We start from the raw sequence: 26,813 nt of genomic DNA, 5'->3' as shown, positions 1-26,813 counted from the left end.
AAAAAACTTTGTTTATCAAAACTTTCTCTGTTCTACCCTCACAATTGATTGATTAGCTGAATACAGAACTCTAGGCTGAAGAGTAGTTTTTCTCAGAATTCTAGTGGCATTACTTTGTTGTCTTTTACCTTCCAAAATTTCCACTGAGATGTATTATGCCATTCTATTAGCTATTGTACGTGACATGGTCTCCCAACATTTCTTCTTTAATTCTACAGTGCTGAAATTTTATCAAGATTTGCTTTAAAAGTGTTCCTTTTCATTCACTGTGCTAGGCACTCAGTGGACCCTTCCAAAGTGGAGACTCATGTTCTAGCATCTTAGTCTTTGCTTTCTATTTGCTAAGATGGTGTTGAATCTCTCCTCCACTCATAACTCCATGCCCACATTTTACCAGAAATCCTGTGAAGTAATATTTTAAATGTATAGTCAATTCGATTATTAATTTTAATGGCATGTATATTGACTTTGGAACATGGTCTAAAACTTTGGAATGTATTAACGATAACAATACAGCAGAGCCTTTTAGTAATCTTCTTTCTTCCCATAATGCAGACCCCACAAAGCTCTAGAGCATGGCAACACGGCCAAAATCCAGAACATTTTCTGAAACCAAAACCAACTTACATTTTATAACTCATCTTTGATATGCAAAGAATTCTAATGTGCTATATTTAAATGTTGGTTTGCTCTGTATGTGTGCCACCCCTTCTTCTTACTCTATTTTAAAAGCTGGAGCTGTCCTAATTTGTGAGTATGAAAAAGAAAAAAAAAAAGACTACTGTATTTGGACTTGCTATTTAAAACGCCTCAATGTAATTCTCTCCTTCATGTGTGTTTTGGAATTTTCCCCTAATAGAAACCTTATCAGGGTCAAGATCTGAGAATTAAAAGGAAAGGAAATATGGTTTACTGGAAGCTTATAACTGGTCACTTAAAAACTCTTTTCTAGTCTTTAAATAATTATTTGAAATAAATTCCATCCAAATTTTCTTTAACTAAGTAACCAAACACCATCAACACACCCAAATTATCTAAGAGGAATTACCTTTTAAATTCTCTCAAGTAAAATGTTTGTGATTTTTTATTGTGAAATAAATACAGTTTATGCAAGTAATTGCAGTGAGAATATTTATAAATATTTGATAAGATTTGAAATTAACTTTAAGAACTGACACTGAATGTCAATTCAGTAAAAAGGTATTTTATTACTGTAAGTAAGATCAAGTTCTCTCTCGAGTTAAATAGATGTCTAAAATATTTGAGGTGTCAAAGATAAATACATATTGTAACATGATTAGCAGCAGCTTTGGGTTTTTGTGGCAAATAAAAGCCAGTGCTCCTTGCACTTAAAAGTGTTTAGTAACACCTTACCAAATGTAGTGGACATCTGTTGTTTGTGTCTTCCTGGCATCCTCTAGGGACCTGTTCTTCTTTCACCCCGTGTGGCTCTGGAGAATTTGTCAATCAGAGAGCCTTATTCTGACCTAACTTCATGAACTGGGACAGCTCCTGGGCTAGTCAATCTTTATACCTTCTGCTATTCACAGATTGGTACATGGGGGTGAATATATGACCCAAGCAGAACCAATCAGAGACCCCCAATGAGAGGTTGTATATGGACCCCAAAGATTCTCTCTTCCTCTCACCTTGACTTATAAAAGACCAGAGAAGTCTGGAGGTGCCAGTGTCAGTGGCCATCACTGACTACCACACACAGAGAATCTGCTAGAGAATGATGTCAATACCCTGAGGAATACTGAATTAAGTGACAGAAGTCAAGAAAGCCTAGAAATCTGTTGACTCGGGATTCAGCGTGCTAAGGCCACTTCCACATTGGGACTTTCTAGTTAAAAGAGCTAATAAATTCTTTTTTTTCTTGAGACAGTTTGAGTTGAATTTCTGTCTGTTGCAACCAACCAAGCATCCTGACCAATAGACAAAGATAAGGCCTTTTCAAAACACAATGCATAGTTAAGGCATACCTAAGTACATTGGAACTATGGTTGCCCATAAATGGTACATCTGCCAAGTAAAGATTATAAAGTTATATGAATGGAACAGAATTTAAGCTTTTTTTTTTAATAACCTTGCAAACAGTGCCACTACTCACATACAAATGGAACCAAACTATCTACAGTCAAAAACAGAAAGCATACATGTGTTTGGAGGTAAACGGGTGAGAATAAGATGATAAACTCGGGCCAAAGGAGCACAGACACCCCCTAACCTGAAAACCTTTTCAAAAGTAAGAGGTTTCATGTCTGTACATTACACAAAAAAACTATTAGATAATTTAGGTTCAAGTCTGAAGATACTGTTCAGTAAATGAAGTTCAGAAAATGTACTGAAGAATGTAACTCAGAAGCTGAAAGACGAGTCTTGAAAATAGGGACATGAAGTTGATTTATATCACATTCATGTTCTTGTACTACATTAAAATACTTCTTAACAAAATGTCTCATACTATGGCTTTGCTCTTTAGGAAAACCTGAAATATAAGAAATATCCATTATAATCTTCAAAGCAATAAAGAGAATTATATACCCAATATCTATCAAGTTCTTTATGTAATCCCGAATGTTATATAACTTTTCTTTTTACATCTCTTAGGGAACAAATATACTTTTTTTACCACAATGTAAAGAAATTTCATTGTCCAAAGGTAGGTTGCAGTTATATAGGCTAGAACTTTTCTAACATGGAAATTCTCTCCTACAGAGCATATTCTGTAAGCTCATGTTTGGAATCATTTACCAAACTTTCCAAATCATTTTCCTTCTTGTTTTATCTTCCCCAGTTAACTCACATGTCAGAAGAGATATGCATCTCTAGACCAGGGAAATCATAACATAATCAGTAACCTAAAATGTGCAGCATTATCTTCTAATGATTCATTTTCTCATTCCTCTCTATAAAAGCATCTGGTGGGGATCTTTTCCCTGAAGACACCAAAGCCACCTCCTTGATTTTACCTCAGAGTCCTTTTTCCTGAATGTCACCAGACCTTGAGTTGATGTGTTCCTCTGTTCTATACTCCTTAGTTATGTTATATTCCTCCCTAGATTATACTTGGAATTGGAAATCATATCATTCATTTTTATATCACCAATGCCTACCCCAAGCCAAGCTCTCATTTGAGGTCAGTTTATAAGACAAGTAAGGACAACTAGATATCCACAATGATGAACTTAGACCCTTACCTCACATCATATACAAAAATTAACTCAAACGGATCACAGACTTAAATGTAAGAGCTACATAGAAAAATATATAGGAGGAAATTTCTAAGACCTTAAGTAAGGGAAAAATTTTTAGATAGGACACCAATCCATAAAAGAAAAAATTAATAAACTGGACCTTAACAAACTTTAAAACCTCTGCATGACAAAAGACAGCTTTAAGAAAAATTAAAAAGACAAGGAACAGACTATGAGAAAATATTCGTAAAGCACATATCTCATGAAGAACTTATATCCAAAAATATACAAGTAACTCTTACAGCTCAATAATAAAAAGATAACCCCCCCCAATTTTTTTTTCCAAATTTTTTTTTTAAGAGAGAGAAAGTTTGTGCACGTCAGTGGGGTGGGAGAGGGGCAGAGAGAGAGGAGAGAGAGAATTTCAAGCAGGGTCCACTCTCATCATGGAGATCATGGAGCCCCCTATACAGGGCTCAGTCTCATGACCTCTAGATGATGGCCTGAGCCAAAACCAAGAGCTGGGCGCTTAACCAACTGAGTTACCCTATAACCCCCCAAAACAGCCCAATTTAAAAATGGGTGAAATATATGAGTTGATATTTCACTACAGAGAAGATATGCAAATAGTTAATGGCTAATAAAGTCATGAAAAGATGTTCAACACTTGTAGTCATTAGGAAAATGTAAATTAAAATAAGAATGAGATACAATTTCACATCCATTAGAATGGTTGTAATAAATAAGGCAGACAATAACAAATGTTGGTGAGGATGTGGAGAAATGGGACCCTTTACACATTGTGTGGGATCCCTCACACATTGCTAGTGAGAATATAAAATGCCACAAACACTTTGAAAAACAGTTTGGAAGTTTCTCAAAAAACTAAACATAAAACTCCCAAATAACCCAGCAATTGCACTCCTAGATATAGATATAAGAAAATTTAAACATATGTCTATACCATGACTGGTATGGAAATTTTCATTTCAGAATAAAGAAATGTTAGTAATAGTCCCAAACCAGAAACAACTTGAATGTCAATCAGACAGTAGATGGATACACTAAGTGTGGTACACCCATATAATGGAATACTATTTTGAAAATAAAAAGGAAGAACTACCAACACATGCTACATCACACATAAACCTCAAAAATGTTATGCAAAGAGAAAGAAGCCAGACACAAGAGACCACATATTACATACTTTTATTTATATGAAGTGCCCAAAAAAGGCAAATTTATAGACATAAAACAGATTGGTAGTTGCCTGGGTCTGGGAATATTAATGGGAATAACTATAAATGGCCATCAGGGATCTCGTTGGGAAAATGAAAATGCTCTAAAACTAATTATGGTGATGGTTGCACCACTCCGTAAAGTTACTAACAATCATTGAATTGTTGGTTTTAATGAAGTGGATTTAATGATATGTAAAATACATCTCACCAAGCTGTTGTTGTTGTTTTTTTTTTTAAGATTTTATTTATTTGACAGAGAGAAAGCACAAGTAAGCAGAGCAGCAGGCAGAGGGAGAGAGAGAAGCAGGCTGTCTGCTGAGCAGGGAGCCCGATGCAGGACTTGATCCCAGGACCCTGGAATCATGACCTGAGCTGAAGGCAGCCGCTTAACCAACCGAGCCACCCAGGTACTCCTCACCAAGCTGTTTTTAAAAAGGAAAAGTGAATGAATCATTGCCTCATTTATACCCCTTGCAAAGACCCTTCTCTCCATTGTTGTCTAGCATTCCATTAAATGAATACACCACCAATTTCCAGAAGTTCTCCACTCCCAATTTTTTGTTGTTGTTGTTTAAAAGATTTTAATTTATTTATTTGTGAGAGAGAGAGTACAAGTAGGAGGAGCGGCAGGCAGAGGGAGAAACAAACTCCCAGCTTAGCAGGACTGGATTCTAACACCCTAGGATGGTGACCTAAGTCCAAGGCAGACGCTTAACCAACTGAGCCACCCAGGCGTCCCTCTACTCCCCTATTTTTAAGATTCTTACTTTCCTTCCCCACCCACCCCACTCTCCAACAAAAACTCTCCAAAAGCCTTCAGTACATTTTAGCATATTTGTCCCAGTCCTTCCATTTACAGCAAGCAGCTCATTCACATTTTTATGGAGTCTTTATTCAGTTTAGTTATCTTGCCCTCAGGATGCTAACAGTTTGACAGAAGAGACAGAGGATGTACAGAAATAACTATGAAATAGAGGTTCCTGACAAGATCCTACTGGATGCAGATGGGGAAAAACCAAAAAAATACTTTCTGTAAGAGGGGTCATCTGAATGAAACAATGCATGACAGTCAGAATCCCTATAAGCGGAATGAACAGTACAAGACTTCCACGACCAGGGCCAGTGGTGAGTACACCTATTCTGAATGTTTTCAGCTACAGATCTTTCTCATCTTTCTCTTCTCAAACAAAGTTTATCTGCTACTGGCTCTATTATCATGCCTAACTAATCAAACTTTGGCAGACAAAGAACCAAAGCTGAAGAAATACATGAACTTTCACCTGAGCCCTGTGATTTTCATCTCTATATAATCAATACATAATTGTGTCTCAGAAGTAACTATTTCACAAATGCTATTTTTCTCAAACTTAAGCTCCTGACACCAGAGACAGTGTCACAGATGGCAGGGCTAGAAAAGTAGGAGGGGAAGTCCTGCTAAAACTCAAGCCATTAGAGCTTTAGAAAAAGTCACTTTGTTTAGTAACAAACATATAAAACATATGTATACAATTTCCCCTGATAAATATGTAAATTAAAAATTAGTATGTAGAATCTCATGTTTGACCATTAAAAATGAATCCTGGCTTTAGCAGGAAACCCAGTGAACCAGAGGTTTGACCGTAGAGAATCTGTTGAATCACTATATGGAAAAATATTCAATTTGCTTCTTTAATTCCAAAGCATTCTTAGATTTTGAGCAACACGTATATATAAAGTGTGACTATTTTTAATATTTCTGTCTTTCATTATTCATCATGCAATAAAAAGATTCAGCCATTAAGTAAATACTTACAGAGTACCTACCATGGGTCAGACACTGGGCAAACAATGATGAATGAGGGTAAATACATATAAAAGATGGGTAAGGATTCAACCATAGTCCAATGTTTATAGAATTATATTCTGTGGACTAGCTGTATCTACATCACCTGAAAAGTTATGAAAATGCAGATTGCTGGCCCCCACATCAAACCAAATGAATCAGAATCTCTGTGGATAGAGCTCAGGAATATACATCTTAGCAAGCTCTATGGGTGATTGTACACACTGAGGTTTAAGAATCATTGTGATGAGTCCCAGAAAGACTCACTCACATCACAAACAAGTATAATACAGTAGAAAAATAGATGGTGTCCATTAGATTCAGCGGTAATTATGTGCCAGAATGCTCTTGTATGGTATTCTCAGTACCAGGAATTTTTACATGAGCTTTTAGAATGAAGTCTCCAAAGAAACTACTATAAAATTATAAATATTATGAAATTAATTATTACTGTTAAAGAAAGCACAAAAGAGAATGAGACTGAGTCACCAGAGTCAAGAATATTAGAAAAAAAGTTTCAGTTGGGTCTTAAGACTAGAACTTTAAGCTGGGCCAGTCAGTTTTAAGGCATTGTCTTAGGATTCTGTCAGTATTACACTCAAGAATTCGATGAAACTGCTGTTACCACCGATCCTACAAAGGGTTGGCTTCTACCATCCGCTCTATAGCCAGCAAAATGATGCCTTGTGACCAGCCTGTTTCCTTCCACAGTTCACTTCTGACTCAAGTCTTCCTTAGTGCATCAAATTGGTAGCACTCAGGTTTCTTATCTAAACATTAGCTGCAGGGGAGACTGGAAAAGTCACTTTTTGATTTTATGCTACCTTGGGGAGGGGAAATTCATAATGCAGGGAACTATCAAAACATGGAGTGGATGGTCAAGAGATACTAAACTGCTGCAATATCATATGTCTACCACACAGTCCATCTCCAGAACTTAGGCTTTTAGCCATTCTGCTATCCTGCTTATGATGTTGACCAGGGGGCTAAAGGTAAGCAATTGCCTCATTGACCAGATCTGGGTCATCCGTAGAAATTAGGAGCTTTCTTACTCATTCCAGCTACTATAACAAAAATACCATAAACTGGGTGGCTTATAAACAACAAAAATTTAATTTCTCACAGTCTGGAAGCTGAGAGGTCTGAGATCAGGGAAATATGCATTCCCCCAGTTTTTAAATGAATGTCCTCTGTTCCAGGATCCAGTCTAGAATACCACATTGCATTTAATCACCATGTCCATGTCTTCCCTCTCCTCTCTAGTCTGTGACGGTTTTCAACATTTCCTTGTTTTTCATGCATGACTTTAATGGCCTTGAGTTGTACTGGTCAGGTATTTTATAAAGTGTCCCCTAATTTGGTTTATGTGATGTTTTTCTCATGATTAGACTGTACTCCTGTGTTTTCAGAAAGAATGCCACAGAGGTTCAGTATACTTCTCACCGCATAATGTTAGGAGATATTTACTATCCACAAGGCATCACTAAGGTTAGCCTTGAAGTCAATTTTCTTTTTTTTTAAAAGCTCGCTACTATTTTCATTGGGATCCTAATGACACTGTGTATTAGTTCAGAAAAACTGCCATCTTATTAACTTCTAGTTTTCTAATCCATAAACATGATTTATCTCTCTACTTATTTAAATCATTCTTTAATCTCCCTTACCTCCTCCAGGCATAGATTTCACACCAGGATCTATCTGTTTCTGTCCACTCTCTGGTACCTTCAAATCGTTGCTTTTTATGGTTATTATTATTCACATAATCCAGAGTCTATAGGCTGTAACCTAGAAAAGGTCAGCTCAGTAGAGACCTAATTCAGCTGCTGAAAGCAAAAGCTAACACTACCTCAGATATTTTTTAAGGTAGAAAGGGAAAAATAATTTATATTTATACTGTTATCCTTAAAATACCTTTAGACTAGAATCTTAATCGTAATCTGTACTTGAAGTTCATGACCAATTAGCAGACCTACAGTCTATGATCACGAAACATAGCTTTTATCTGTGCCAAATGAATTTAACGAAATGGAATTATGACTTCATACTTAGTTAAAATTCTAAACTCTAAAAGATCAAACACAGAATCATATTAAAATCTTAAAATTATTCAAAGCGATCCATGATGTTGTAAAATGGGCATAATTCCATAGAGCAATATATTTTTAATGGTAATATAATTTTAACTAACTCTTTTGGAAATCAAATGCATATGAGCCTTAAAATTATTCATAACTTTGACCAAATAATCCCACTTCTGAGACTCTGCCCTGTGGAAATAATGCTAAACACAGTCATTTGGAAATCCAAATTAGGCCATCAGTTAATAGCAATGTACTGATGTTGGTTTCTTAGTTTTGACAGATGTACCACAGTAATATAAGATGGTAACATTGGGAAACAGAAACTGGGTGACCAGTTTATGGGAACTCTCCATATTATCTTTGTACCTTTTCTGAAAATCTAAAATTATTCCAAAATAAAAAGTTTATTAAAGAAAATAAGAAATTGATAAGCTTATTTTAAAGATTTTATTTATTTATTTATTTATTTATTTGAGAGAGATGGAGAACGAGAGAGAGAGAGAAAGTGAGCATAAGTTGGGGGAAGGGCAGAGGGAGAGAGTCAGAGGGAAGAATGATCCTTATGCACAAAGATTTCCACCAAAGTGTTATTTATAATATGAAAAAAAAATTGATACTACTTAAATGTCTAATAAGAAATTCTTATATTCACACAGCCACAAGCTTTAGTAACCCTATAATATTAAGTAACCCTATAATATTAAACAAATATATATGCTGTGTGAGCTCCACTCTAATTTTTTTTCTAAGTATAGGAGAAAAGCCTAGAAGCTAATATACCATATTCTTAGTGATGGCTAGTGGAACTATAGATGCTCTCTTTTTCTTCTCTCTGTTTGCTATTTTTCATAATAGTGAGCCAAGAAAACAATAATATCCTTTTTTAATCTTATGAAAATTTACCTTAACTTTGAATTTCTGAATTAGAAAATCTAGAAATTGGGACGCCTGGGTGGCTCAGTTGGTTAAGCAGCTGCCTTCAGCTCAGGTCATGATCCCAGCGTCCTGGGATCGAGTCCCGCATCAGGCTCCTTGCTCATCGGGGAGCCTGCTTCTCCCTCTGCCTCTGCCTGCCATTCTGTCTGCCCGTGCTTGCTCTCTCTCCCTCTCTCTCTCTGACAAATAAATAAATAAAATCTTTACCAAAAAAAAAAAAGAAAAAAGAAAATCTAGAAATTTTCTAAACTTTCAAGTACAGAAACACCCTCCATACTTCATTGGTAAGGACATTTTTGTCATTTCTAAGGCTACAGAAATAGGCATGGGTCACATCAGCAATATTTAATTAAAACACTTTTTAAATTATTAGCCTCAAACAAGCTTAACTTTAATATGAATGCTCTAGAACCTGGAAAATGAAAGGAATTTTAGAGTTGTGTTTTTAATGAATATTTCAAATGCTGAATAAAAGTGCGGTTTTATTCTAAAAAATTTCCAGATATGAGATTTAAGATGCCTAGTGAAAAAGCTCCTTGTTGCCTTGTTACGGTTACTAGTGTTTGTAGTTCCCCAAACATAAACAACAAAGTACAACATGATCTTCTACATCAGGACTTTCTCTTATAACTAGTCCACCTTTACTGTTCAACTCTCATGAGCTAATGATAGGGTACTAGCATTGCTGATTAATTATCTACTAAATCATACACTGGACATAATGATTTTTAACTTAGTTTTAAATATCCCAAACAATTTTTCCTGATGTCTCTCTACATAGAAAAACAAAACAAGACGTTTTTAATTTAGCATTTCATACCACAGGAAGTTAATCTAGAGGGAATGTTTAAGGTTAGCAGAGTGTTTATCTTATCAAAAGTGGTTTGGTCTGTTTGGGTTACTGTTTGGATTCCAGCTAATCAGGCCATTTACTAGTTTAAGAACTTTCAACAATTAACAGTGTTCAAACAGCACCAATCTGCTGTGTTATTTCAGCTGGGAAAGCAGCTATATGAACCAATACAGCTTTCTTACTAAAAATAAATGATAGCACTTTCCACTCACTGGGGAGTGAGTCTTTAGGGATGTCACACTGTCACACTGCATAACAAAACAAAAGAGTGTGAAACATCTAAATAATAAAATACCCAAAAGACATGCCATGTTTTTGGATTAAAAAAATAATAATAAAGTAACTTTGCCAACAAAAACATCATTGCAGGAAGACAAAATGAATATAAAGTGAGTGTAAGAGGTAGGTTGTGGTCCTTTCCCATCAAGAATCAGGACTTTTGGGGCACCTGGGTGGCTCAGTGGGTTAAAGCCTCTGCCTTCGGCTCAGGTCATGATCCCAGAGTCCTGGGATCTCATTGGGCTCTCAGCTCAGCAGGGAGCCTGCTTCCCCCTCTCTCTCTGCCTGCCTCTCTGCCTACTTGTGATCTCTCTCTGTCAAATAAATAAATAAAATATTTAAAAAAAAAAAGAAAAAAAAGAATCAGGACTTTCCTTGTTTTTAAGGCCACTTAGTTGTATTAGCAGTGTTTAACACATGGTAGCTCAAATCAACAATGCATTTGCTCTTCAGACTTTGACACTTCCCAAGTTGCTAGGCCTAAGCTTAACCAAACAAGTACAGTAGCACAAGTGGAACATTTATGTAACACAGAAACTATAAATGTTCTTTGAGGAACAAAGAGGCCTACTTATTCTAGAAGATATGACAAAGGGATAAGAATATTAAATTTTAAAACAGATTTAAAACTCCTAAGAATATATTTAGCTTATACTTGTAGTTAAAAGTATGACATCACTTGTTTACTGAAAATAAAATGAAATATTCTTTCTTTTCTCTAATTTTTAAAAAATTCATTGATCATTTATATGGTATTATGCTCTGTATGAAGGACTTTACATATATTCTCTCCTTGAATCCTTGTGATAATATAATGAAGTGCAGATACTAACATTTATCTTCATTTTGCAGATGGAAAAACAGCCTTAGATTAAGTAACCTGCCCAAGATCAATCAGCTAGTTCATATTGTAATATGGTTTGAACACAGGAGGTCTGATTTCAGAGCCTGGCTCTTATCCACTATGGGTAAAATAAAATGACACTATAGAATTTTCAGAAGAATTATCAAAATACCTGAAATAAACATTCCTGATAATAAAGTCATAAAACACATCCTATCTGTGACCTTTGTTTTCCCACTGACTGATATTCCCTTACCAATGCCAGCTTTTTCTCTCAGCTACTGCCCTTTACTGCGCGCGCGCGCACACACACACACACACACACACACATCCCAGCAGGTTTGCTGATAGTGCCTATAGTGCTAAAAAATAGGGCAGGAAAAAGTTAATATTCTACTTCAAAAGTGGACTAAATGGTTAAGTGTGGCCTCAGAACTGGCGGGGGGTAAGAAGGGGAGGAGACCTTGCTATTTGAACAATTGATTGAATGATCCCACTTGTTTGTTTACGTGAGGTATACTCATTTGCAGGTATATAGGGACATGAAAAAAGTCTCCAAAGAGGTGGTTCCTGTATTTCTTCACTTCCCGGCTCAAGCCAAAAGGCCTGCTATTTATTTAACAGAAACAAATACAGAAGGTTTTCCATAACAGATTTTAAATGGACATTTTTACTGAAGCAGATATTACAAACGAGTGTTTTCTAGCCTACAGAGCTTTCTGCAATGAAGGAAATGTTTGACATTTCTGCTACCCAGTATGGTAGCCATCAGTCATATGTGGCTATCGAACCCTTGAAAGGTGGCTAGTGGGACTTAGGAACAAAATTTTAACTTTATCTAATTTTAGTTTAAATACTCACATATGGCTAATGGCTAGCATATCTGAACACCTATAGCCTTATCTCAATAACTACTATTCACTGAGTACCTGCTAGGTGCTACATAGCTACCTTTGAAGATAAAATTTTTGTCCCCATTGTACAAATAAGGAAACTAAGGCACAGAGAGGCTTCTGGATTTACAATTAATAAGTGGTAAATTCTAGATTTTACACCTACATCTGTCCCTTTCAAGGCCTGATGCTTTCATTACCAGTTGCTTTTAATACCAGCAGCATATTAGATGGAGAGCTTTTCAAAAATACTTATTCTCAGGTTCCACTCCCAGAATTTATTTAATTGGTCAGGGGCAGGGCCCAGGCACATACATATCACTGAAACTGCCACTGTGTAATAACTGGTGTGACGGAGGCTCTCTGTTATTGGAGAGCCGTTTCCAAAAGGGAGCCTCAAAGAAGTTCTCTACTTCTTCTCTTAAGCATGGTTAACACTTAATGCTAAAGAGTCCCTCTCTTTTCTGCATCAGAGTAAATGGCCAAGAGCAGCAACTCCTAGCTTGGATGAGGATACATAAGCTGGTGTTTTGATAGGCTGAGACCAAGGCCCAGGTATGGGTTATATCTAAATGTTCCAGATTCTGGAGCGGTGGAGACCCCAATTAAGCAATAGTTAAGAAAACTCAGCCCAGGGATTTAAAGCTCCATGCAGCAATCCAGAGGCTAGAAGGCAGACAGAGGCCGCAGGTGCTATTTGACTGTGTCTAGAGGTAGGAACATTCAGCAATCCCAGGCTTGGCAACTTTGTCCTCTCCACCCTTGTTTTGCCACTCCAAATGTCCCAAGGAGTGGTCCAAGGGCCACTCTGCCAAGGTTTTTCTTTTTCTTTTTTTTAAGATTTTATTCATTTGACAGACAGAGATCACAAGTAGGCAGAGAGTCAGGCAGACAGAGAGAGGGGGAAGCAGGCTCCCTGCCGAGCAGAGAGCCCAACTGGGGGCTCAATGCAGGGCTCGATCCCAGGACCCCGGGATTATGACCTGAGCCAAAGGCAGAGACTTTAACCCACTGAGCCACCCAGGTACCCCCACTCTGCCAAGGTTATTTCTAACAGATATAACCCTACCCTGTCACAGAGTATATACCTAAAATTGTAACTGTGAAATGAATGAATGCAGATTTTGGAATTCAAGAGGCTGGAACTAATCAGCTTCTAGGTGGGCTCAGATATCAGGGTATGTATTTAGTGAATAACTTCCTAAAAAATCAAATCAGAAAATCCCTTCAAACTGACAGTTACCAGAGAACAAGGGGGTAGAGGGATGGGCAAAATGGGTAAGGGGGAGTAGAAGATACAAGCTTGCAGTTATGCAGTGAATAAGTCATGGGAATAAAAGGCACAGCAAAGGGAATATAGTCTATGATACTGTAATGGCGTTGTGTGGTGACAGATGGTAACTGCACTTGTGGTGAACCTAGCTAACACCGGATATAGAGATGTTGAATCACTATGTTGTATACCTGAAGCTAATGTAACAGTGTGCGTCAACTCTACTCAAAAATGTTAATAAAAATAATGTTTTTATTTTTAAAAAAAGAAACTCAGTGTCCAATAAAAATAGAAAAGACATCTGAAATAATGTCAAATATAATTAAAATAATTAATCAATATAATTATAAAGATGGGTCACGAATGAGTAACTTTTTAACAGTTAAAAAAATACTTTATACTTTAAAATACAATTTTACAGCAGCTAAATAAATGTTCCTTCAAAACCTTTGCACTTGCCTCAGAAAAATAGGTAGAGAAGATGATATCAGTCTCCAAAACAGGATTATTTTTTGTTTCAGAGGTTAAAAGGCTTGATAGGGATGAAATAAGAAGAAAAAATGAGAATACTGACAAAAAGTTAGACAGGAATTTATGTCATATCCATACATACTCCAAGAGTCCTGATAAACACAGGCAACATGAACTTATCCTTGCTTGGTCTAGGAGATCACTAAATCAAGTTCTGGGGTTGAGAAATAAAGTCAACAAAGCAAGGGCCTGAAGGAAACTGCCACAAAAATAGAAAATGCTTCTATAAACATTGCCCCTCAAACTAGCCAAGTATGTCTTTCTCTACTACAATAAAGGAATAAAAATAAAAATAATCTGTGTTTGAGACTATGCTCAGGAATGGTGTGTAGCTATAAAATACACTGTGGGAATCATCTCTCCATTCAGAAACTCAGCACAGCTGCTCCAGTAAGTAGGCTGTATATGTTCTGAAGCTAAATGAACTTGTATTCTAAGAATTTCTTTAGAGGTAAAAGCTCTGAATGCCATGTGCAAAAAATCTCAAGGATGATTGTAGCAAATGGCTTCAAACAGAAACATCTAGTCTGTTGTAAATGTCCTTTGGAAGGGAGGACTTGAATTCTCTAAAAACAAAATCACCAATCATTCTTGCCAGCCTACTGCTTATGAAAGTAAAGAAAACATGGGTTTTTCAAGCTACAGCTGCAGACTCAAAAATTAGCTTGTACAAGTTGATTTTGCTTTAGTAACGTAAAAAGTAAACCACCCAAAGAGAGCAGAAAGAATTAACTAAAGGCATCTAGAGATGTGAAAGAAGATAATAATAGAAAAAGCCATTTCAATTGTCTCTAAACTTGAATTTCAAACCATGGTTTATTTTGAACCTTATCTGTCTGCTTCACCCACCATTTGAGCCTTTTTTCTTTTCTTTCTTAGTAGTAATACACACCCAAGTTTTAAAAATAACACAGAGGTGTGTATAACTAAAAGTCACAGTCTTCTAAACTCTACCTATTCTGTCATATTGCAAGTCCCTAGAACTGTGTGTTTTGTTTTGTTTTGAATCATTGTCTAGCTCTTAAAATGTTAAAGAAACATGATGCCCCATGCGTAAATGTACTAAGTTAGTTTGTTTGGCTTCAAAGTTTCCAGCAGGAGCCAGGTGTGTAAGAAGACAGAAAATCAAAAGATGGAAGCTCTACTCTTCTTCCCAACTATGTTTGTGCCTTTGAGGAAAGCACTTTCCTCTCTGGAATTGTTCTCCCTGCCTAGCATTGAAAATGCTGACTGTTGGTACACTTCTAATTCAAACTTCTATACCAGCTCTTTCTAACGTAGGTAAGCTATTAGTGTGAACCACACTGATAGTTTAAAAATTTTCAATCACTACATTAAAAAATAAGAAGCAGATAAAACTAATTTTAATACTTTTTATTTATCCTAATATATCCAAATTATTAACATTTCAACAGGTAATCAATATTAAAATGTTATTTTAATATTATTATTAACAGTTTAAACCAAAACTAAGTCTTCAGATCTGGTGTGTATTTGACAGAAGATATCTTAACTGAGACTAGGGCTCAATAACCACATGTTAATTAGTTGCTACTGTCTTGGGCACCACAGTTTTATACCAGTGTTGGGACATTATTCCAAAAGAAAATCTATTTCACTTCTGCATCTCTCTTTTGATTGCCTCTGTTACCAACCAAACATTATTATTGGTTATCAATTGTGGCAATATCTAATTAGCAACAAATTGTTGAATCTACTTAGATTACTCACTAGGTTCACTATCAGAACTTTGATTAATATCAGTGCTTTTTCTCTATAACACTTTAGTCTTTGAGTGGATTTTTCTTGTTTGGCTGAATCATTCCTATTGAATTTTAGATCATTTACCTTGAACTTCATAACAATTAGGATATAATATAATTATGTATATATTAATTAATAACTTTATTTTTTATATTTAAATTCAGATAATTAACATATAGTGTATTATTAGTTTCAGAGGTAGAGTTCATTGATTCATCAGTCTTATATAACACCCAGCGCTCATTACATCACCTGCCCTCCTTAATGTCCATCACACAGTTAATCCCATCCTCCTACCTCCTTCCCCTCTGGCAACCCACAGTTTGTTTCCTATGATTAAGAATTTCATGATCTGTCTCCCTCTCTGATTTCATCTTGTTTTATTTTCCCTCCCTTCCCCATGATACTCTGTTTTGTTTCTTAAATACCACATTTAAGAATCTCACATAAGTGACATCATATGGTAACTGTCTTTCTCTGATTGACTTACTTCACTTAGCATAATACCCTATAGTTCCATCTATGTTGTTGAAAATGGCAGTATTTCTTTTGATGGCTGAGTAGTATTCCATTGAGTGTGGATAGAGAGATAGAAAGATATATATATATATATGTATATATATATACACACACACACATACATACATACATATATATATATGGAGAGAGAGAGAGAGAGACCACAACTTCTTTATCCATTCATCGGTCAACAGACATCTCGGGGTCTTTCCATACTTTGGCTATTGTAGACATTGATGCTATAAACATTGGGGACAGGTGCCCCTTCAGATCACTACATTTGTATCTTTGGGGTAAATTCCCAGTAGAGCAATTGCTAGGTCATAGGGTAGCTCTATTTTCAACTTGTTTCAACTTGTTGAGGAACCTCCATATTGTTTTCCAGTCTGGCTGTACCAGCTCTCATTTATTTATATATATATATATATATATATATATATATATATATATATATAAAATTATATATTATATTATATAATAATATATATATTATATTATATTATTAATTCTCTCAATTATTCTAATATTGTTGTGCTTTATGGTATCACTTATCTCTCAAATTCCCCCTTTGTTATCTAGTAGCTATGTATCTCTCTTTTTCTCAGCTTCTTTATTCTCCCTCATTTTGTCTTCTATATCACTGATTCTCTTCTGCCTCATTTATTCTAGCAGTAGAGCCTCCATTTTTATTGCATGTCATTGATAGCCTTTTTTATTTAGCCTTGATTAGTTTTTAGTTATTTTATTTCTCTATAATAGGATTCTATAGTGTCTTGTATGCTTTTTTTTCAAATCCAGCTGGTATCTTTATAATTGTTATTCTGAACTCTACTTCCTACATCTTACTTATATCCATACTGACTAGCTTCGCTGGCAGTCAGTACTGCCTCTTGTTTTCTTTTTTAAGGTGAGATTTTACATATTGTCATTCTGTCCAGAGAAGAATAGATGGACAAAAGAATGAAATACTAAAATCCAACAATGACCCCAGAGAAATATACACTAAACCAATCAGAAAGGACCCAAAACTGAAAAAAAAAATTTTTTTTAAAGAAAGGAGAGAATATAATCAGACAGATGAATAAAACAGAGCAATACACTGGACCCTGTGTGTATTTTGGTCTGTTTGTTAGAAAAGTCGATCTCAAAATTGTACCAAGAAAGAAAAACATATATGTACAAAAATAAAATTAAATACAAAGAAAGGATAGAATGTAACTGTAAAAATTAAAATTAAAAGACACACAAAAAAAAGAATATAAACAGACAGGTAAACAGGACAGAGCAATACACTATATCCTGGGTGTACTTTCGTCTGTTTGTTAGAAGAAACTAAATCCTAAAATTGTAAATAAAGAAAAACTTGTATATGTGTGTGTGTGTGTGTGTGTGTGTGTGTACATATATATATATATATATAAAAATTAAATGCAATGAACAGAAAGAGTATAAGTGTAAAAATGAAAATTAAAAAATACTTTATTTTATTTTATTTATTTATTTGACAGAGAGAAATCACAAGTAAGCAGAGAGGCAGGCAGAGAGAGAGGAGGAAGCAGGCTCCCTGCAGAGCAGTAAGCCCGATGTGGGGCTCGAACCCAGGACCTGGGATCATGACCTGAGCCGAAGGCAGCGGCTTAACCCACTGAGCCACCCAGGCGCCCCAAAAAATACTTTTAAAAAGAGTTGAGAAGGGGCACCTAGGTGGCTCAGTGGGTTAAGCCTCTGCCTTCGGCTCAGGTCATGATCTCAGGGTCCTGGGATGGAGCCCCACATCGGGCTCTCTGCTTGGCAGGGAGCCTGCTTCCTCCTCTCTCTCTGCCTGCCTCTCTGCCTACTTGTGATCTCTGTCTGTCTAATAAATAAATAAATCTTAAAAAAAAAAAGTTGATAAAATAAGAAAAATGGTTGAAAAGGAAAGAAAAAATTAAAATTTAAAGACTAAAGAATCATGAGGAAAAACATCATGCATTCTATATATTATTTCCCCCTACACTGGCGTTCTGTAGTTCTGTTTGATCAGTAAACTTGGTCTTAGCAGTTCCTGCTGATCTTCTCAGGGGAGGGCCTGTTGCATTGATTCTCAGGTATCTTTGCCCCATGTAGAGTTGCACTGTTCTGGCCAAAGGGCCAGGCTAAGTAATCTGTTCCCAATTGCTCGATGTGGCTTTTGTTCCTTGAAGGATTTCCATGCCACATTAGAGGATAAGAATTAAAATGGAGGCCTCCCAATCTCCAGCCCCAGATCCATAATCTCACATCACCTCATTCCTCAGTGCATCCTCAGAGAAAAGTTGTCAATCACTCTTGTCTCCCTGGTTTCTATCCACACTCCATGCTCACCCAGTCTATAACAGGAGTTTCTATCTCAGTCTCATGACCTCACCTCAAGTCCCCAAACCATAGGACTCCTGTGGTGTGCACCAGCGCTGCTCCTCTTGGGGGAGGGAGGGAGGGAGGGAGGGAGGGGCCTATCAGTGGTTCTGCCGCTTGCTGGATCTCTGCTCAGAGACAGGTCACCTGACAGTGCCAGAGTTCATGATTTATGGCAACATGGAGTTGAAAGCTCACACCCTGGTTCACTGATTGCAGCAAGCTTCCCCACTCCTATGCCTGGGAACTCTGCCCCATTCATTCAGGCACCCCTATTCCTTCTGTGACCCTGAGGATCCTGAGACCACACTGTCCCACCTAGGATTCTGCCCTGCTTAGCCACCTGAGTGCCTTTCAGGAAAGGTTGTCCCTCCCCAGAGCAGACTTTTAAAAGTTCTGATTTTATGATCTGCTGATATCTCTCTGCATGGTTTATCTTCTGACATATTGCCTCAGATTCACTTTGCACCTCTTACCTTGTAGAAAGTGGTCACTTTTCTATTTGTACAATTGTAGCAATTATTCTCTTAGAGCTAGGCTGAGTTAACAGGAATTCAGAATGATTTGATAGCTGTCTAGTTGAATTCCTAGGACCAGGCAAAACTAAGGTCTCCTACTCCTCTACCATCGTGGAAACTGTTAATTAACAATTTTAAAAGTATCCTATACTTTTAAAAACCAGACTAAAATACTAACTGACCTAAACGCTACTACTATTTTTCCCAGAAATCACCCATTTGAATCTCATCAATCATGTACTCCACCTCTCAATCCTCTCACTAAAAAACAAACAAAAAAACCCTAACATGTTATAAAACATAAAGTATCAACAAGTAGTGAAAGCTGAGTGGATGAAATATCATTTAGAAACTGCATTATTCTCCAATAAATTCAACAAATAACTACTGAATACTTTTTTTTTAAGATTTTATTTATTTATTTGACAGACAGAGATCACAATTAGGCAGAGAAGCAGGCAGAGAGAGAGAGAGGAAGGGAAGCAGGCTCCCTGCTGAGCAGAGAGCCCGACGATGTGGGGCTCGATCCCAGGACCCTGGGATCATGACCTGAGCCGAAGGCAGAGGCTTTAACCCACTGAGCCACCCAGGCGCCCCACTACTGAATACTTTTGATAGGTCAGGAACCATGCTTGGCTTTAAGGAATCCTGTCTTTGTGATTTAATTTCAAAGATTACATCAGATTAGCCTATCGTCAGAGGCTCTGGCATATGTGTGATGGGGCAGGGTTTTAGGTTTGCATTCTAGCATCTCTTTTCCTATATATGAACCTTCTCCCTATTTGGACACATTTTTTTTTTTTTGGACACATTTTTAAGCAGACTATTTCTATCCCTCTAACTGCATTCTACATAAAAAACAAAATATGCTAGAATATGCTATATATCACCTTTGTTGTATGCTATATATTTACAATTTTATCTTAATTTTAAAAAAATTTTAACACAATTCTCTTGATCCAGCTATTTTTCCACTTAATTATTTTATTTTATTTTTTTAAAGTAGGCTCCACACCCAATGGGTCTTGAACTCACAACCCCAAGATCAAGAGGCACATGCTCTACCAACTGAGCTGGCTGGGCACCCCTATTTTTTTTTTAAGATTTTGGTTTTTTTATTATGTATGCTGTAAATTTAAAAGTAGCATGTGTTCATTGTAAAAGAAAATATTCAAGCAAACCAGAAGTATCTAAAGTAAAACATGAAAGTTCCCCTCTCTCTTAATTATCCCCAGGTTCATCCCTCAGATGTGACCACTGTTAAGAGTTTCATGAGTATCATCCCACAGTCCTCCAAGTATATATTAGTATGTATATACAATATACACGTATGTATACACACGCTAACTTGGAGAAAGATGTTTTAAGGTAGCATGATTATAAACAAAATTCAAATAATATAGAAGCATGTAAAATAAAATGATCTAGGGGCACCTGGGTGGCTTAGTCAGTTAACTACCCAACTCTTGATTTCAGCTCAGGTCATGATCTCAGGGTCCTGAGATCGAGCTCTCATCAGGCTCCACAATGGGCCTGGAGACTGCTTAGAATTCTCTCTCTCTCTCCCTTTGCTTCTCTCCTGCTTACACTCTTTCTCTTTCTCTAAAATAAACAAATAAGTATTTTAAAAAGAAATAAAATAAAATGATCTATATTCACATGCAATACTTGAGGGATTATTTTAAAATAAAGTAACAAATGATTATGAAGAAAATATAAATTATAAATAAATGCAAATTGTAAAATGCAAAGTAAAATGTTCCCTACCCCATATTCCCACCAGCCAAAGATAATAACGAACACCCACCACTGTTTCTTTTGTGTATGTGTGTGTGTATCCTTTGTGAATTTTCTGAGTACACAGGAATACACACACATGCATAATATAAATATATATGAAGATATAGAGAATATATATATATATGCTTAATGTAGTTATGAAATATGTTTTCAACAGTTTTTATTATGAAATCTAATATACACATACATCAGTGTGCAAAATAACAAAGTGAACCCCCTTGCCACCATCCAGATTGAAAAGTAAAACACTGCCAGCCCCTTAGAAGCTCTCCTCATGACTCCTCCTAATTATCACCCTCTTCCACCCTCCTTCTCAAAGGTTTCCACTATCCTTTCACAGTAATGAATTCCTTATTTTTTCTAAGCACACAACATTAAGCACTATAACTTTAACTGTTTTCAGATTTTAAATAAATGGAGTCATACCAAATGTATTCTTCTATGTCTAGCTTAATTTTTTTTCATAGTATTTGATCATTTTTAGCTTAATACATCTTGGGCTATCTTAACCAACATATATAGAATTACCTCATCCTTGTAATTCTGTGTTACAGAAGTGAACAAATAGCCTGATAACCAAAGTATTTTCACTCTTTTGGTCATTATAAAAAATAACATTGTAAAGAACATCTTAGGCACTCATTTTAATAAACCTATCTTTTTAACTTAAAATGTAATCATAGTGCTAATGTAAAATGAGGTGGCATGTTAATTATTTCAGAATTCTTGAACAAATTTCAGTTCAGATACAATAAAATTTTAACAAAAGGTGTTCCTATCTTTTAAATTCTAGACTCCTTTCCAAAACTTCTATTTTACGTAGAGATAAGGAGACATCTTTGGAGCACATTAGTGTTGTGTTTTTCAAAGTATAGTCCCTGGATTGGTGGCGTCATAGTTCCTGGGGGATCTTATTAAAATGCATCTTTTCCAGCATTCAACATCTTTAGAGATGGACCTCATAATTTAGTTAATATATATTTAAAGTGCTGTAACCAAGAGACTCTAACATACAGTAGCACCAACAAGATAGAAGTTGACTTCTATCTCATTTAATAGACCTGTACTACACAGGCAGGCCAATGGGAAGAAGGCAGGTCTATTCCATAAAGTGGTCCAAGGAATCAAATTCATGTTGCTTTGTGGCTCTGCTATTCTCAGGGTGCAGTCTTGCTTGCATGGTAGAAGCTGGTCCTCTCCCTTGTCCATGGACTATCACACTCTCAGCAGAGGAAAGGGGAAGTAATTGGTCAGGAAGTGCAGAAATTGTACAAACTCCCACTGACAGAAAACATGGCCACATATAGTTACGACACAGGCTGGGGAAATGAAATCTCTGGCTCTGTTGGCCATGTGCTCTCCTAAAACTGGAAAATGGCAAGGATCAATTATTAAAAAATAAATAAATAAGGGGATGGATATTGGCAGATAGTTAGTAGTCTCTGTGGCACCTGGGAATATACATCATTAGAAGCTCCAACTTCTCTGTCCTCAAGGTGTGACCAGTCACCAGGCTGAAGCAATGTTCTTATATTTAGTTTTACATCACTTCTCCCAAGTACCCCTGGAAGTCTATGGGCTATGTATACTTACTGGGAAAACCAGAAATCTATATTAAAAAAGATAACAGCAAATATCAATAAAGTGCTAATTATATGTCAAATGCTTTACATGAATTGTTTTATTCAACTTTTACAAGTTTATGGGGGTTAAATACTGTTACTATACCTCTGTTTATAGATAAGGAAATTACAATTTAGGGAAGTTCCTTGCCCAAGTTCCACAATTAGTCTGCAGTTGTAATGGCTGGAACTTGAACCCAGAGCCTATGTGCTTTAGTCTGTACAATGAATGGTTACATTTAAAAGATACTAAATGTTCCATATAAAAAAGTTGTTGGGGTCAATAGCTTGGATATAAAGAAGCAAAATCTAGGGCAATTATTAGTAGAAGGCATCCAAGGCTGGCCTCGCCCTAATATTAATGATCCCATTAACTCAGTATACACTCTGCAAGACACTGTTGCGTATGATTTACCTATGCAACAACCCTGTGTGTTAGGTCCTATACTCATCTCCAACTTATAGATAAGAAAACTGGAGCATAGAGATGTTAAGTTACTTGGTCACACAGCTGATAAGAATAATGTGTTTAACCACTATGCTATACCACCAAAATACAAAGAGAAGTTGATAATTATGAGTCATATTAACCACATCTGATGTACTTTGCCATTACAAGGCATGTCATAGGTAAGAAATCTTATTTTCAGTGGCATTATAAAATAGGCTTATTTTATAAAGATGAGTGAAGTTTGAAGGCTAATGCACAGATAAAGCAATTAGCAAGTCCATCCAATAAGATGATGAACATCTTACTTCGTCATTATCAATTAGTATTTACCAATTTCCATACTGAGTACTGGAGATCTACTGGGTATATCTGGTTCTTATTTTCCTTATTATCTCTTTTAAATAAAGATTCCCCCAAGTTTGCATTTGACTTTGGGTCATACAAAGTACACTCCAGGATGATGCAAAGCACTAGAACAAGGAATGTTGTACTTTCCTCCAAGGACCAATGTTATTTTTGCCCCCAAAGCTTCATCTCACATCTTTGCTTCAGTGGCCTTACATCTGCCAAGCTCATGGTTTGCTAGATTCTGGGGACAATTCTCACAATGAGAAAAGAAAAGGAATTGTTATTATATGAATTATTGAGAATTCCCAATATATTATATCCAACTTCTGGGGGGGCACAAATTAATTCTCTTTGGTAATACAATAGTTCTGTATCTTGACTGCAGTAGTAGTTACATAAATCTCTACATGGAATGAAATTACATATAACTGTACAGACACACACACACACACACACACACACACACACACACAAATATATCCAAGTAAAAAATGATGAAAACACAACCAGTAGTGTTTTCTACTGGTCTGTAGTCTAGTTAACAATATTGTACTGATAAAGTTAATTTGTATTTCAGGACCCATAAAATGGAAGACAACCCAGTGGCCCAGCCCATGTCACAAATGTACACCTAAGTCAACCTACATTCATAGGAAACACCTGTCAAAGAAGCCTAACATAGACCAATGATAATCCTCCAACTCTGCTTTAGCTAGCTAAACTTACCCTAGAAAGTAGGACCTGCTTGCCCTACAAGGATATCCTCAACATCCTAGCCAAACATGCCCTGCTTCCATGTTGCCTCTTGCAACATTCTATAAAACTTGCTCTTACCCAAAATGTCTCAGGATAATGTTCCACTATTTGTGAGGCACCAATACTCCTCCAATCCGTGAATTGTTTTTCCTTGAATAAAAGACATTAAACTTGTTAGTAAATTGTATTATTTTTGTTATTTGACAGTGTCAATGTCAATTTATGGCTTTGATAGTATATTACAGTCATATCATATATTGTATTTGCATTATATATAACATGTCACCATTGAGAGTTAAGAGAGGAGTCAACTATTTTTGCAACTTCTTGTGAGTCATAATTATTTCCAAATAAAATGTTTTTAAGGGAGGCAGGTGTGGAAGGGGGATTCCCAGACCAGCTATGGCATCCACTGGGAACTTGTTAGAAATGTAGAATCTCAGGCCCCAGACCTACTAAATTAGAGTCCACATTTTAACAAGAACCTCATATCATGGGGCGCCTGGGTGGCTCAGTGGGTTAAGCCTCTGCCTTCGGCTCAGGTCATGATCTCAGGGTCCTGGGATCGAGCCCCGCATCGAGCTCTCTGCTCGGCAGGGAGCCTGCTTCCCCCTCTCTCTCTGCCTGCCTCTCTGCCTACTTGTGATCTCTCTCTCTCTCTGTCAGATAAATAAATAAAATCTTAAAAAAAAAAAAAGAACCTCATATCATGATTCTTACACACATTAAAGGTTAGAAGAACTGTTATATAAGAAATAAAAGTGATATTCAAGTATTTCTCATTCTGTCAAAAAAAGAGTTTCTTCATTTCAGTGTCAGAAAGGTTATTCCAAAAGCTTGGGGTCTGCTTCACTGGGTATGCAGCCAGTTCAGCTCCATAAGTATTGGCTTAGAAGACCTTCTTCCAACATGAGGTTTAATACTCTACCTTGAAGTTCTCAATAATTTTATCTTTGAGTTTTGTAAGTGAAGTCCTATGAGACCACAGAGCATGCCCTGTGAGCATGGAGCCTCAGCTTGCCAATCAACATACTTCCCTACCTTGCTAAGATGAGTTCTCAGCTGCCCTGGCACTTTGGGATCCTTCTCCTCCATGTCCTCACCCAGCAATTATTGCTGAACCCCCAGCCCCAGCAGGGATCTAGACACAGACAAAGGGCTCACTTGCTCCCTGAGACAACTCAGACTGGCAACACCACGGGGTGTGCGCTGGTGACTGGTGGGTGGAAGACAGCCTCTTCTCACCTACTGCTGATCGAGGTACCCAGCACGTTCCAGCAGGGAGGCTGCACACTACCCTCAGAGGACCTCCTCCCCCATGGGTTCCCACAAGTGGCAGGCCCAGGGGAAGGGAAGATATCTGGCATGACTTCCCTACCTCCTACCAAGACCTGTGCCAGTCCAGCAGCTGGTGGGAGGGGAAAACAAGCAGCCAGTGGGAGGTATGTGTGCTTAGTCACAGAATGGGACCCTGTGAGAATCTGCATTCACTGGGCAAGTGTCCCCATCCCTGAGGACATGAAACATTAAATACCAAAGAAAAATACCATTATAGATAGAAAAAAAGATAGTGGAAGAAAGAAAGGAAAAAGCTTTATGTTTTAATCTTCTTGCTTTTTGAGCAGGGGGAGCCATATTTTCACTTTGCACTATCCCTGACAAATCATATGCTCAGAGCTGCCGAGGTCATTGGGAATCAAAAGATAAACTTCCAGCACCTGCACGGCAGGTGAACGGCCCAGTGATGAACTCTAATGGGTACCAAAAGCAGTCTTCATTACAATATGGATCCGGGAATCCTTCAGCAATATAAGCTTTGCTCTCTTATAAGCTTAAAGCTCTCTTTAAAGGAGACTTTCCACCATGAAACATAAGCCAAGACTAAGAATTGTAAACATATAACCCCCAATTCTTTGTGTATAATATATATAGAGTAGGTTTATAATAGTATAAACCTACTATTACCCAGGTATGCTTCCATATTTTGTACATTTTAAAAAGGAAGACATGACCAAGAGTAATACGTCCTATATTTTTAAAAATTAAAATTCCTAAATGGCAGAATGGGGGGGCGGAGAAGAGTAGGCTTTGGAGTAAGTCTGGGGAGAGTGAAGGATTTAAGGCTTTAAGGATTGTATTTATATTTAATTTTTCCTTAATTCATTCATACAATTATTACTTATCGAGCCATTTCCTAAAAGATCACTGGTGAACTTAAACCTCTTTTCTCTGAAGCACTTCTTCCATAAATAATTTATTAATGAATAAAAATGATATTCAGAAATAAAACACATTATTTTTCATTGTCTTGTTTCTCTACCCTGGGCAGGATCAATCTTCCTTTTACTTACATCCTTTATCTTGAACTAATAATATTATTAAGTATATCTCATATATAACTAAGGAGAAAGCAAAGTTTAAAAATTATTTTGTCTGGCAAGATGCTCTCAGTGAGTTTGGTTAATGGAATAATTTCAAAATTGTATCTATAGTATAATCCTAGTTTGAATCTTACAAATATACATAATTGTGCCTAGGAAAAGATGGTATATAAAGGTCTTAGTAATGGTTGTTTTAGGGCATGGGTTTGTTGGTGGTTTTAATCTTCTTCTTTCTTTTTTTTTTTTTAAAGATTTTATTTATTATTTGACAGAGAGAGATACAGTGAGCAAGAGAGGGAACACAAGCAGGGGGAGTGGGAGAGGAAGA

At 36.7% G+C, this 26,813-nt stretch overlaps 1 long non-coding RNA gene across 2 annotated transcripts in view; it reads right to left on the bottom strand.

The window, feature by feature from the left end:
• The window catches only part of LOC125101046 (uncharacterized), a 125,726-nt gene that overhangs the window by 83,057 nt on the left and 15,856 nt on the right, over positions 1-26,813 (bottom strand). For both annotated transcript variants that reach the window (XR_007127742.1, XR_007127741.1), the window contains exon 2: positions 24,183-24,254. This is a non-coding gene — a long non-coding RNA (uncharacterized LOC125101046). The remainder of the gene's footprint in view (positions 1-24,182; positions 24,255-26,813) is intronic.

Source organism: Lutra lutra, chromosome 5 (genome assembly GCF_902655055.1).
Source record: "Lutra lutra chromosome 5, mLutLut1.2, whole genome shotgun sequence".
In the NCBI taxonomy this organism is placed as follows: domain Eukaryota; kingdom Metazoa; phylum Chordata; class Mammalia; order Carnivora; family Mustelidae; genus Lutra; species Lutra lutra.
Note: the sequence above shows the minus strand (reverse complement) of the source record. Positions and strands in the feature narration are given on the sequence as shown.